This window comes from Cricetulus griseus, chromosome 2, assembly GCF_003668045.3.
Source record: "Cricetulus griseus strain 17A/GY chromosome 2, alternate assembly CriGri-PICRH-1.0, whole genome shotgun sequence".
Taxonomy (NCBI): domain Eukaryota; kingdom Metazoa; phylum Chordata; class Mammalia; order Rodentia; family Cricetidae; genus Cricetulus; species Cricetulus griseus.
Genome location: NC_048595.1, coordinates 260,234,912 through 260,247,367, shown reverse-complemented (window position 1 = coordinate 260,247,367; position 12,456 = coordinate 260,234,912).

The window sequence follows — 12,456 nt, the reverse complement described above, 5'->3', positions numbered from 1 at the left end:
TTGAATTTTTTTCTTTGTTTCAATTTTATTAATTTCTGCCCTCAGTTTGATTATTTCCTGACCTCTACTCCTCTGGGGTGAATTTGCCTCCATTTGTTCTAGAGCTTTCAGCTGTGATGTCAACTCTCTGGTGTGACTATTCTCTAGTTTCTTCATGTGAGTACTTAGAGCTATGAACTTTCCTCTTAGTACTGCTTTCAAAGTGTCCCATAAATTTGGGTATGTTGTGTCTTCATTTTCATTGAATTCTAGGAAGTCTTTAATTTCTTTTTTTGTTTCTTCCTTGACCCAGGAATGGTGCAATTGTGTGTTGTTCAATTTCCATGCGTTGGTAGGTTTTATGCAATTTGTGTTGTTTTTTATTTCTAACTTTAAATCATGGTGGTCTGATAAGACACAGGGATTATTCCAATTTTTTTGTACCAGTTGAGGTTTGCTATGTTGCCGAGTATGTGGTCGATTTTTGAGAAGGTTCCATGTGATGCTGAAAAGAAGGTATATTCTTTTGTGTTTGGATGGAAAGTTCTATAGATGTCTGTTATCCCAATTGGGTCATAACTTCTGTTAATTCCTTTGTCTCTTTGTCTTTCTGTCTGGTGGTCCTGTCCAGTGGTGAGAGTGGGGTGTTGAAGTCTCCCACTATAACTGTGTGAGGTCTTATTTGTGATTTGAGTTTTAATAATGTTTCTTTTACGAATGCTGGTGCCTTTGTATTTGGGGCATAGAGGTTTAGAATTGAGACTTCTTTCTGATCGATTTTCCTTTGATGAATATGAAATGACCTTCTTCATTTCTTTTGATTGATTTTAGTTTGAAGTCTAACTTGTTAGATACTGGCTCATTTCTTGGGTCCATTTGATTGGAATATCTTATCCCAACCCTTTACTCTGAGGTAATGCCTGTCTTTGAATTCAAGGTGTGTTTCTTGTATGCAGCAGAAGCATGGATTCTGTCTTCATATCCAATTTGTTAGCCTGTGTCTTTTTATAGGCAAGTTAAGACCATTAATATTGAGGGAAATTAAGGTCCATTGAGTGTTTATTTGTCTTTGTTTTTATTTGTTGTTGGTACTGGTATTGTATGTGCATTTACTCTGCTTTTTCTTTTGGGTTTTCATAAAGTGGGATTATCTATTGCCTATGTTTATGTGAGTGTAGTTAATTTCCTTAGGTTGGAGTTTTCCTTCCAGTATTTTCTGTAGGGCTGGATTAGTGGTTACATATTATTTAAATCTTGTTTTGTCTTGGAATATCTTGTTTTCTCCATTTATAGTGATTGAAAGCTTTGCTGAGTATAGTAGTCTGGGCTGGCATCTGTGTTCTCTCAGAGTTGGTAGAATATCTATCCAGGTCCTTCTAGCTTTCAGAGTTTCTATGGAGAAGTCTGGTGTAATTCTGATAAGTTTGCCTTTATATGTTACTTGGACTTTTTCCTTTGCTGCTCTTAATATTCTTTCTTTATTCTGTACATTTGGCGTTTTAATTATTATGTGACGAGGGGACTTTCTTTTGTGGTCCACTCTATTTGGTGTTCTGTATGCTTCTTGTACTTTCATTGGCATGTCTTTCTTTAGGTTGGGAAAGGTTTCTTCTATGATTTTGTTGAATATGTTTTCTGCACCTTTGAGTTGGGTTTCTTCACCTTCTTCTATACCTATTATCCTTAGGTTTGGCCTTTTCACGGTGTTCCATATTTCCTGGATATTTTGTGTTAAGGATTTGTTGGACTTCAGATTTTCTTTGCTTGATGAATGTATTTCCTCTAGTCCATCTTCAGTGTGTGAGATTCTGTCTTCCATCTCTTATATTCTGTTGGTTATGCTTGCATCTGTGGTTCCTGACTGTTTACTCAGCTTTTCCACTTCCAGCATTCCCTCAGTTTGTGTTTGCTTTATTGTCTCTATTTCAGTTTTCAGGTCCTGAACTGTTTCCTTCAGCTGTTTAATTGTATTTTCTTGGCTTTTTTGGCTTTCCTTGTTTTCTTGCATCCATTTCTCTGAAGGATTTTCTGATTTCCTCTCTTAGGGTCTCTATCATCTTCATGAAGTTGTTTTTAAGGTGACTATCTTCTGCTTCTTCTGTGTTGGAATGTTCATGTCTTGCTGGTGTAGTATACCTAGATTCTGATGGTGTCAGATTGGTTTTCCTGTTGTTGGATGTGTTCTTATATTGTTGTCTTCCCATCTCTTCTTCCAGTGTGTACAGGTGGTATCATTTCCTTTCCTGGTGTGTATGGGTCCAGTGTTCTCTTCAGGTGGGTGCAATTGGCTCCAATACTCTGATGGGTCTTGAGGTGGGTGCAGACAGGTCTGAGGCACTGGCTCTCCAGGTGGGCAAGAGCAGGACTGGCGCAGAGATGTCAGCAGACTCTGTGTTGCTTGGTCCTCAGGGGTTGAGTTGACCTGACTGCAGACCCCTCTGCACTCTGTGGAGGCCCGAATAGCCCAGTGGTCTCAGCAGAGTCAGGGTCCCTGGGTCTTCAGGGACCAATTGCACCAGCATTACTTTTTAAACAATATTTTTACAATACTTCTTCATTTTCTCTTGGTCTTGACTCTTTATTTCCTCCATTCACAGATATCTTCCTATATAAATTACAGAGCTAGTTTTTGAAGTTACTCATAAGTTCTACTTGAACTTTGACTGAGGTTGATAGAATTCATAGATCAAATTATGAATATGTACTGTGTGTAATGTGAAGTTTGTTGTTCCATTCAAATTTTTTATATCTTTTTATTATAAAATAATATGTTGTGTCTATACATAAATAAGCACCCTTTTCTCAACCTCCTATTATTTCTTATTTCATTCCCTTATTTTATGTGCTGGAAGGTGTCATATTTTGTGACTCACTCTTGAGTGTGGGCATCCTTATTGTAAATGAAATGGGTCTACAGGACTCCATTAAAGACTTGTTGATCCTTCAGGTTTTTGTCACAAAATTTTATCATTTAATGTGAACTAAAGTAGAATAAATTATGTTTTAAATGTAAAAAGCATAAAACTTTTCATTTGCAAATGGTTGTTGCCAAAAGGTGGTGAATGAATCTCAGAAGAATGAAATAAAGCATTATTTCGAACTATTATCCAACTTTTTTTTATTTGAGAGCAAGAGATAGGGTCTCATGCAGCCCAACATCCTCTCAAACTCACTTTGTCACCAAAGATGATCCTGAACTTTTTGTCCTCCTGCCTCAACTCCAAAGTTCTGGATCTAGACATGCACTCCCATGCCTCATTTACACTATGTAGGGGACGAAGGCCAGCAATTTAAGAGTGCCGTGTAACCTCTCTACTAACAGTGACATCCCAGTCTCAGCTATCTTTTGGATGGTCTTTCCCACCTATTACTTTCTTTGATTTCCACTGCAATGTATATGTAAATATCAAAATACAAAAAGCATCTCCACCCTTCTGATGCTACATCAGAAGGGCTAACATTCCTAACCTTAAGCATTCTCCTTTGTTTCTTCCTTCCTCCCTTCCTTCCTTCCTTCCTTCCTTCCTTCCTTCCTTCCTTCTTTCCTTCTTCCATTCCTTCCCTCCTCTACCTCCTCCTCCTTCTGCTGCTGCTGCTGTTGTTTTTGTTTTTTTAGGACAGACTTTCTCTGTGTAGCCCTTAAGTGTCCTGGAACTTACTTTATAGACCAAGTTGGTCTCAAACCCACTCAAAGATCCACCTGCCAAGTGCTGAGATTAAAGGTGTGTGCCATGATGCCAAATATCTCAGGCATTTTCTAACAAAGCAATTTCCATCAATCCTATACTCTAGCTTCAGCATCACCTTCACTATGACTCCTATATGTGGCAGTTTGAATGAGATAGCCACTATAGATGCTTATATTTAATGTTTGGTCCACAGTTAGTACAACTATTGGGAAAGTTTAGACAGTATGACTTTCCTGGAAAAGGGGGTAGTGTCTTTGAAGTTTCAAAAGTCCACTCCATCATTTCCAGTTCTCTCTCTCTCTCTCTCTCTCTCTCTCTCTCTCTCTCTCTCTCTCTCTCTCTCTCTCTCGTGTGTGTGTATGTGTGTGTGTGAGAGAGAGAGAGAGAAGAGAGAGACAGAGAGAGACAGAGACAGAGACAGAGGGGGGAGAGTCTGCTCTGTCTTGCTTATGGATCAAATTTTAGCTTTCAGCTACTGCTCCAGTGCCATGCCTACCTGCCTGTCTGCTGCCATGCTCCCTGCCATGGTGGTCATGGACTCAGCCTCTAAACTGTAAGCCCTCAATAAACTATTTCTTTAATTAGTTGACTTGGTCATGGTGTCCCATAACAGTAATAGAAAGGTAACTAAAATAAGACACTATATATGTCCTTTTCACAGTTTAGATGTACAGTATCCCCTACAAGCTCATGTGTTGAAGTTGGTCCCTAGGTAGTGGCACTGTTTTGGGAGGCTGTGGGACCTTTAGAAGGGGACTAAGTGAAGGAAATGTGTTATTCCTAGACATGGCCTTGAGGATTCCAGCCTGGCCCAGCTTCTGGTTCTATTTTGCGTCCTGATCTGCTGAGATGTAAGCAGGCATCATGCTTCTGCTGTCAGAGTCACTTGCCACCACACCTTTCCCATAAAATGGACCACATCTCCTCAATTGTGAGCAAAATAAAGCTTTCATCCCCTGTGTTGTTTCTTGCCAGGTATTTGGTTGTGGTTTGGTAATGGCCATTGGATGTGTCCCATTGGATGACAACACTTTCCAACATGAAAATGAGAAGCTTTAGTTTGCATCTCTTACATTAGAGACTATATATACACAAATGTTTTTGCTCTATTCTTTAACATCTCACCTTTTTCCTGGCAGGGTTCCTACCATTCCCAAAGACTTTACAACTTATAGAATGAAGCTATAGTGTGAGACTAGAGATGAAGTCAGTGGCTGCATATTTACCAACCATGTGAAAGGCACTGATTATTAATCAATTGATTGATTAAATTTTAAAAGTGTAACATAAGGGGGCATACTATAAAGATATAATTTGAATTTTTAAAACTTGATGCTTCTAAGTAAACAGAATTTATTAGTTATAGCTTTCACACATTTATCCATAGTCTACTTCACAGACTGAAAAGTCTGATTGCCTCGTCCATTTTAAGTTCCACTCAAGTTATCTCCAAAGAGAAATATAATATAAAAAGGAGATTTTTCTTTGCTTAAAAGTACTAGTATCAGGCAGGACATTCCTAAGAATCACAATGGTGGGTTAATCCAGGAGTGGCCATAGGGTTAATTTTGTTTTAGGAGTTAGGTTGTGTACTGGGTAGTTTTGTGTGTCAACTTGACACAAGCTGGAGTCATCAGAGCGTCAGGAGCCTCAGCTGAGAAAATCTCCTTGAAAGCCAGCTTAAGGCATTTCTCATTTAATGATCATTGGGGCAGGGCCCAGCCCATGGTGGGTGGTGCCAACCCTGGGCTGGTGGTTCTGGGTTCTACAAGAAGGCGAGTTGACAAGTCATGGGAAGCAAAACAGTAAGCAGCTACCCTGGATGGCCTCTGCACCAACTCCTACCTCTGGGAGCCTACCCTGTTTAAGTTTCTATCCTCACTTCCTTCAATAATGAATAGCTATATAGAAGTTAAAGCCAAATAAACCCTTTCCTTCCCAACTTGCTTTTTGGTCATGGTGTTTCATCACAGCAATAGAAGCCCTAACTAAGACAAGCTGCTTCCCATATCACAGTATTCTGAAACTTGTAATGTGTCACATAGTATCTCATCAACAAGAAAGCAGACTACTTTTCCTTTATTAGAAACTTCAAAACCATAGCTAACAAAATTTATTCACTTTTATTCAGTTCAGCTCAAAATGCTAAAATATACATATAATTTGAAAAATGAAATTACACAGGCTGAAATTTTCTAATTTTTCCCCACTTTGCCACAATAACATGACAGATGGTAAAGTAACTAACATTAGTTAAGAGATCAGTTCTTTTCTTTTTTTCTTTCCTTCTTTTTTTTCCCCAAGACCCAGGAGTCAAAGTCTTATCCCTGAGACAACATGGAGAAATTCACTTTGCGAGACTCAAATGAAACCAATTTCCAGAGACTGACTTAGACATCCAGCTGTAACTATCACACTTCATAAATTGCAGATATCACCTTATGTCCCAGCCAATCAGACAACACAAGTCCTAGTCATACCCAATTCTGTTGCTAGTATAGATCTGGCCAAAGTTCCAATATCTTCACCAAGAAACTGGCGTGTATGGGCAGTGAACTCCTTATAAGGGAATTCCATCAGTGATAAAAGCATGTCCTACTCTGTTGAATTACTTCACCAAGGTCATTGTTTTTAAGAAGTGTCTTGGCAATTAAACTACCTTTGATACCCTTGTTGTAATGTTTCTAAGAAAAGATAGGTCTTTTTGCTGTTTATGGACACTCATTCTTTATTACCAATTCATCGTGTAGATGGCTCTGTGTTGTGACATCATTTTTTCAAAGAAGCCTGTCTATTTTATATTTTCATAGTTGAGCCTTCTATAATTTGTTCATGTATTTACCTTTTCTGCTAGGGACTTACCCTGTGGTTCTAGCATCTTACTGGAGTGATTTTGAGGTGGGAAGTATATTTAATCACACATATCATCAAGGGCACGGGCTTTTGAAATAGGTAAATCATAATCTGAACTGTGTCACAGTGTTGGACCATTCGCATAATCCTCTGGAGCCACGGATTCTACCATTTAAAAATTTTTAAGCCAATTAAAAAACAGCACTAGATGAAATTTATCTGAGATACGTTTCCAACAGCAAAGTATAAACAAATTACATGAAAACATTATCATGCAAGGGAAATTTTAAATAGCAGAATAACCTGCATGATATGCAAAACTAATTGGAAACTCTTAGAAATATGTTCATTCCACAAATATGCATTGTATCTGGCAAGTTCGAAGTATGCTTGCAAGCAGCGTGCACCCAGATCAGAGTTCAGAACTGCCTGTGGGAACAATTCCTAGGATGGGTCCCTAAGGCACCATAACTGCCAGGCACTCCACTAGGCATTTTGCACAAAATCCATAAAACATTACTTTAGGGTAGATTCCTTGGCCTCTTTCTGCAAGGCCTGTGTTCCATTATACACCATGCTGTGAAGAGGGCTGACTTTTACTCCTGGCAAAAGGGAGCTTTTTTGAGATTTCATCCAATCTGGGATATCATTTCTTGTAAAACACATCATTATTTTACATACCACTCAGAAAGATTAAGAAGCTGCCAATTAAACCGTGGTGTTCTTTTTTATCTCTTAGCATTCTCTGTTGCAAACATACTAAGAGAGCCTATTCAGATTTCCTTGGGGTTATATATCATCCTTATGCCTCTATAAAGAAAAGGAAAATGTAAACAGAATAAATAGGTGAAGGCATTTGAAGAGTTGTTTTTTTTTGTTTGTTTTTTTTTTTTTTCACATTTCCAGCTGAAGGCTCTTAAATCATGGAGAAGAATCTTTGATGTGTGCATTTCCCCACAGCAGCCTCAGTGCCATTGGGGGTGTAGATGACAAAGCATTTCTTACTTGAAGAAACTGCTGTGAACCTCGGAACTTTGCTCTAAGCTAGTGACACACTTTCCAAAGGTCTTGTGCATATGAGCAAACAGGAACATCCATAGTGTGAATGACACCTAGTCAAACCAATTACAAAACACCTAACTTGGGAAATTTAAAAATGTGAAGACCAGCACTCCTGGAAATCAGGGAAACATGTTCTCAGTGCATAGACTATGGCCCAGGTGAAACCTCTGCTACTTCATAAAAAGTGAAGTCAGTTTTAGAATATGAATCGTCTCCTGCTGATCTGCCCTTTGCTCCCTATGGGGGCTGGGGTTGTTTCCAACTCTTTTCTTTGGAGGCCTGTTTTTAGTTCCTCACTTGCTTACTAAAATTCCACAAAATAAATATCAGTGGCCAATGAGGGTTCATTTCTTCTCACATAAGGTCTTGAGGTGGCACAAGCTTGTCTTTCCTGGAGTCAAGGTTCCCACCACTGGTACAAGCTGTGACTGGAACAAGGTCTCCTGAAACAGGAGTCACATATTCTTCAATACCCTCAAGTAAAATGTTCTTTGTAGCTTGAGTGCAGTTTTCCCTGGAGAGCTCCCTTACTCAGGACTGTCAAGGGTAAGGAAAGGTCTGTCGAATGGCCTATTCCTGACAGCTTCATTCATTTGTTGGCTCACAGGAAAACACCAAAGGGTGCTGTGTACAAAAACAGCACAATCACATTTACCAGGTAACCCCAATATCCTAAGAAGAGTCCATCCCTCTCATACTTGCTGGAACTCTGGCTCCTCTAGTTTAAAATTATTTGCTAGTATGACTAGCCAGATACGCATGGAAGACACAGATTGCATATTATTCACCAAGCTCATTGGCTAGAGCATCTGTGAGAATTAAGCAGATCTCTTAAGGCTGCTAGGAAGTTGCTGCCTTATCTCGTCTTTAGGCTAAAATAAACCTAATACAGAAGTGCTCGAGGAGCCTAAAGGAATAACAAGATAGTTTCCTAATCTTTATCATGCTTTATATAATGCAAAGCAGGCCTTTAATGAATGTGAGTATAGTGAATGAATAAGCATGTTCATCAACTTTCAAAAGATTAATTTGGGATTGATTTTTCCAATGTAAATAATATAATAACAATCGCTTACATGGAAATAATAGTTTGCCCAAAATTTTCTGCCACATGACAATTTTAACTTTCAAAGATTAAATTGTGATAGGTGTCTATTTACATATTAGCCACAAGCAAGTATAACCATCATACCTACTGGCATTTGACTTTAAACTTGCACTTTGGCTTTCTACCTACCAGCTTTTCTCCGGACTCCATCAATACACATCCTTGGAGGTTGCTGTTTCTAGGAAGGCCTCTGAGTATCACAACTCCTTGTTATTTCTTGTAAGAACATTTGCTATTATAAAGGGCTGGGTAGATAGCACAGCCAATAAAGTGTTTGCAGAGCACGCATGAAGGACTGAGTGCAGGTCCTTTGTATTTGATAATACAAAGGCAGGAATGGCTAAATGTGCCTATGATCTCAGCACTAGGGAAGAGGAGAGAGGAAGGTCCGTAGGACTCATAGTCTAGCTAAATCAGTAAGCTCCCGGTCCATTGAGAGACTCTGACCCTAAAAACAAAATGGAAAACAATTGAGGAAGCCAATGATGTCAGCCTCTGGCCTCCATATACACACACAAGGCTACCCGCAGCCACACACAGTAACGTGCACACACAGAGAAGTGTATGCTGTTGTAACTTCTTCATAATTATGGACCACCTATTCTTTTCTTCTGGAGTTGTAATTATTTTGCTTTTCTGGGTTCTGTTTTAATAAAGTGTGTTGAAAAAAATAGAAAATGTTCTGACTCCATTTTCCCTGTGCCCTTCTCCAGGAAGATCATTATCTCTACTACCACAGAACTCTGCTTAGTTTTAATCAGGAATCCTTGCATGGACTAACCCACATATTTGTACTAATCCTCAGATTTTTAACAGCCAATCTTCAACTATTACCATACTCTAGACTAGAATTCCACCCTTTTCTACTTCACAATTAGATTTCATACATGATAGATCTTACAGAGTTTACTATAATACATTCTCATAGTTTTCATTTCTTCGGGTCTGTGGTTCTCCTGAAATCCTTTATCAAGTCAGCCTGTAGGATCTGTCTCTTTTACTTCCTTTAGATCTTAAGCCAATAGGAATTGAAGAATGAGTCTTAATGCATATTGGATCCCTATATGTCAGCAGAGCATATCTGTAGAAATACAAAATCAATGCTTGCTGAGTGAATGAGCAATACTTCTACCTACCCTTTTGGGATGTGCTGAGGCAGGAAGAAGACACAAAAACAAAACAAAGTTCCCCAAACCCACAACTTCACAGCCTTATTTGCAGCATCCTGAAAGAGTGCTTTCTTCACTGTTCATTCTTTCTGACTTCAGAAATGAACACACACAGCAAACCTGAAGACATTTGGGTTGGTAGGCCTTGATGGGCCTTGAAGCATTTTCCCATTGTAGTTTCATTGGGTCATGAAGATGGGTCCCCTCAGAAGGTTGGCAAAGCTCACTGGTAGAAATACAGACTACTAGGATTCAAAAAAAAAGCACCTGACCAATTTTAGTCTATTCCTTGAAATTTTAGTTTGATTTGTTTTCTGACACCTATGTTTCATTTCTCGTTTTTTTTGGGGGGGGGGCGCTGGGGAGTTCTGTTTTTGTGTCTTCTTCCCACCTCAGCACATTCCAATAACTCACATTGGCCTTTTAGTAAACAAACATTTATGGAATTACTGCTAGGAAAAAATCCTTGCCCAGCGGCCCACAACCCACCACCCATTTCCATCTCAGTTCCTACTCTTCCCCCAAGTGTATCTACCTTGTCTGGATGTTAATACACTAAGGATCTACTAAGAACAGCCTGTATTATGTCTGTGTGATCTGCTGCACTGGTGAGACAAGACAGGTCTTTCCCTCTGGGAGGGCAGACTGCCCATGAAATGTCAATCACACTACAGTGAAGTATGTGGCCATAAGGGCACCTGCTAAGTACAGGCCAGTTTGGGGGTCTTTCGTTTGTTTGCTTTAGGGCATTGTTTTTTTGTTTGATTGTTTGTTCCATCTTTCCTTTTTAAGGTTGTTCACTTTGCTTCTTGCCATTGCATTACAACAATCAAAGAGTTTTAAAACATTAAATGCTGCTTCTTGTCAAAACAAGCCTGTGTTCCACATTCAAATATTCTGTGTTCCAGGCAGGGTCATTAGAGACATGGGATTAAGTGATTCATTCCCAGAATTTTAATTCCACTGTTTTTTTTTTTTAAGAAGATAACTTTTTTTTGGTATTATTAAAAAAAAAACAAAAAAACAAAAAACAAAAAACAAAAAAAAAAAAAACACTAGCCAGGCGTTGGTGGTGCTCGCCTTTAATCCCAGCACTCGGGAGGCAGAGGCAGGCATATCCCTGTGAGTTCGAAACCAGCCTGGTCTACAGAGCAACAAAGAGATAGGCTCCAAAGCAATACAGAAAAACCCTGTCTAGAAAAAAAACAAACAAAAAAACAAAAACCCACTAAATTTTGGGAATAAAATAGAAAAACAATTCAGTTTTTGAATGTCACTGGAGAGTTCAAAATCGATTTATGCTTGAAACGAAGGTATTGATTATAACTCCCTGTCCTCGAGTGTACTGGGTAGTTAATAGAACATCCTGAGAAACCCTAATTCAAAACTGTAACTTAGGCCAGTATATATGTCACCATCTCCTTTCTTAAAACTATAAAGTATACATGCATAATAGATAAAACATGTGCACATATAATGAACACTTTAATAATTCAATGAAATGTCATATTGTAAATATATTTACTTTTTTCTTATCCAAAGTCTCACCGTATCACCCTTTCTGGCCTCGGATTCACTACGTACACCTGGTTGGCCTTGAATTCACAGAGGTTCACTTGCTACTATCTTCCTGGTGCAGGGATTAAAGGAGTATGCCACTACACCTAGCTGTGTACACTTCCGCTACGCTTGTCCTCTACTTATCTATTGTGATTTTATGTCTACTCTTCTGCTCATCATTTGTTTGTTTTCCATTTAAAACGGAAAACAAACAAGCTGATAGACACTAGGGTGCATTCTGCTGTGTTTCCACCAGTTTATTCCTTAATGAATCAGAGACTACAGGAGATGAGAATTCTCTCTTCCTTTCAAGTACTGAAAGTTCCATGTGCTACTGGATTGGACTATACTCTCCCTAGACATCTTGCAGATGAGACTTTGCTCCCAGGTTTGAACATGCAATGATGAGAACAGTTCCCAGGTCTTACCTTATGACACTGCCATTCATACTGTATTAGAATGTAGGTATGATGTAGCTCCCTTCTATCTTGACAGGATGGTGGGTGATGCCCTTCTGTATATATGTTTCTATTATTGGTTGAAGAATAAATGCTGATTGGTCAGTAGCCAGGCAAGAAGTATAGGTGGGGCTACCAGACTAGGAGAATTCTGGGAAGAGGAAGGCAGAGAGAAGCTGCCAGGGAGACTCCATGTAGCTACTAAGAAGATAGGATGCCAGCCATTCTCTGGTAAGATAAGGCCATGTAGAAACACATAGATTAATAGTTATGTGTTAATAAATAAGAGAGAGCTTGTCAAATAGAAGCCTGAGCCATTGACCAAGCTGTTTATAATTAATATAAGCCTCTGGGTATTTATTTGGGACTAACGTAAGCAGGACCAGGCAGAAAAAAACTTGGTCTACTACAGGGTAAGAAAGTACTCTTGAGGTTATTGTTTCTTGTTCATGATACTACATGGCTGATTTTGGACCATTAAGTGAAAGTAAACTTCTATTATCATAGGAATCAGTCCTGTACCTTGCTAAATATTAGTTGTTTGAATTGTCTGTCATATCTATTTATGTCAAGAGTGG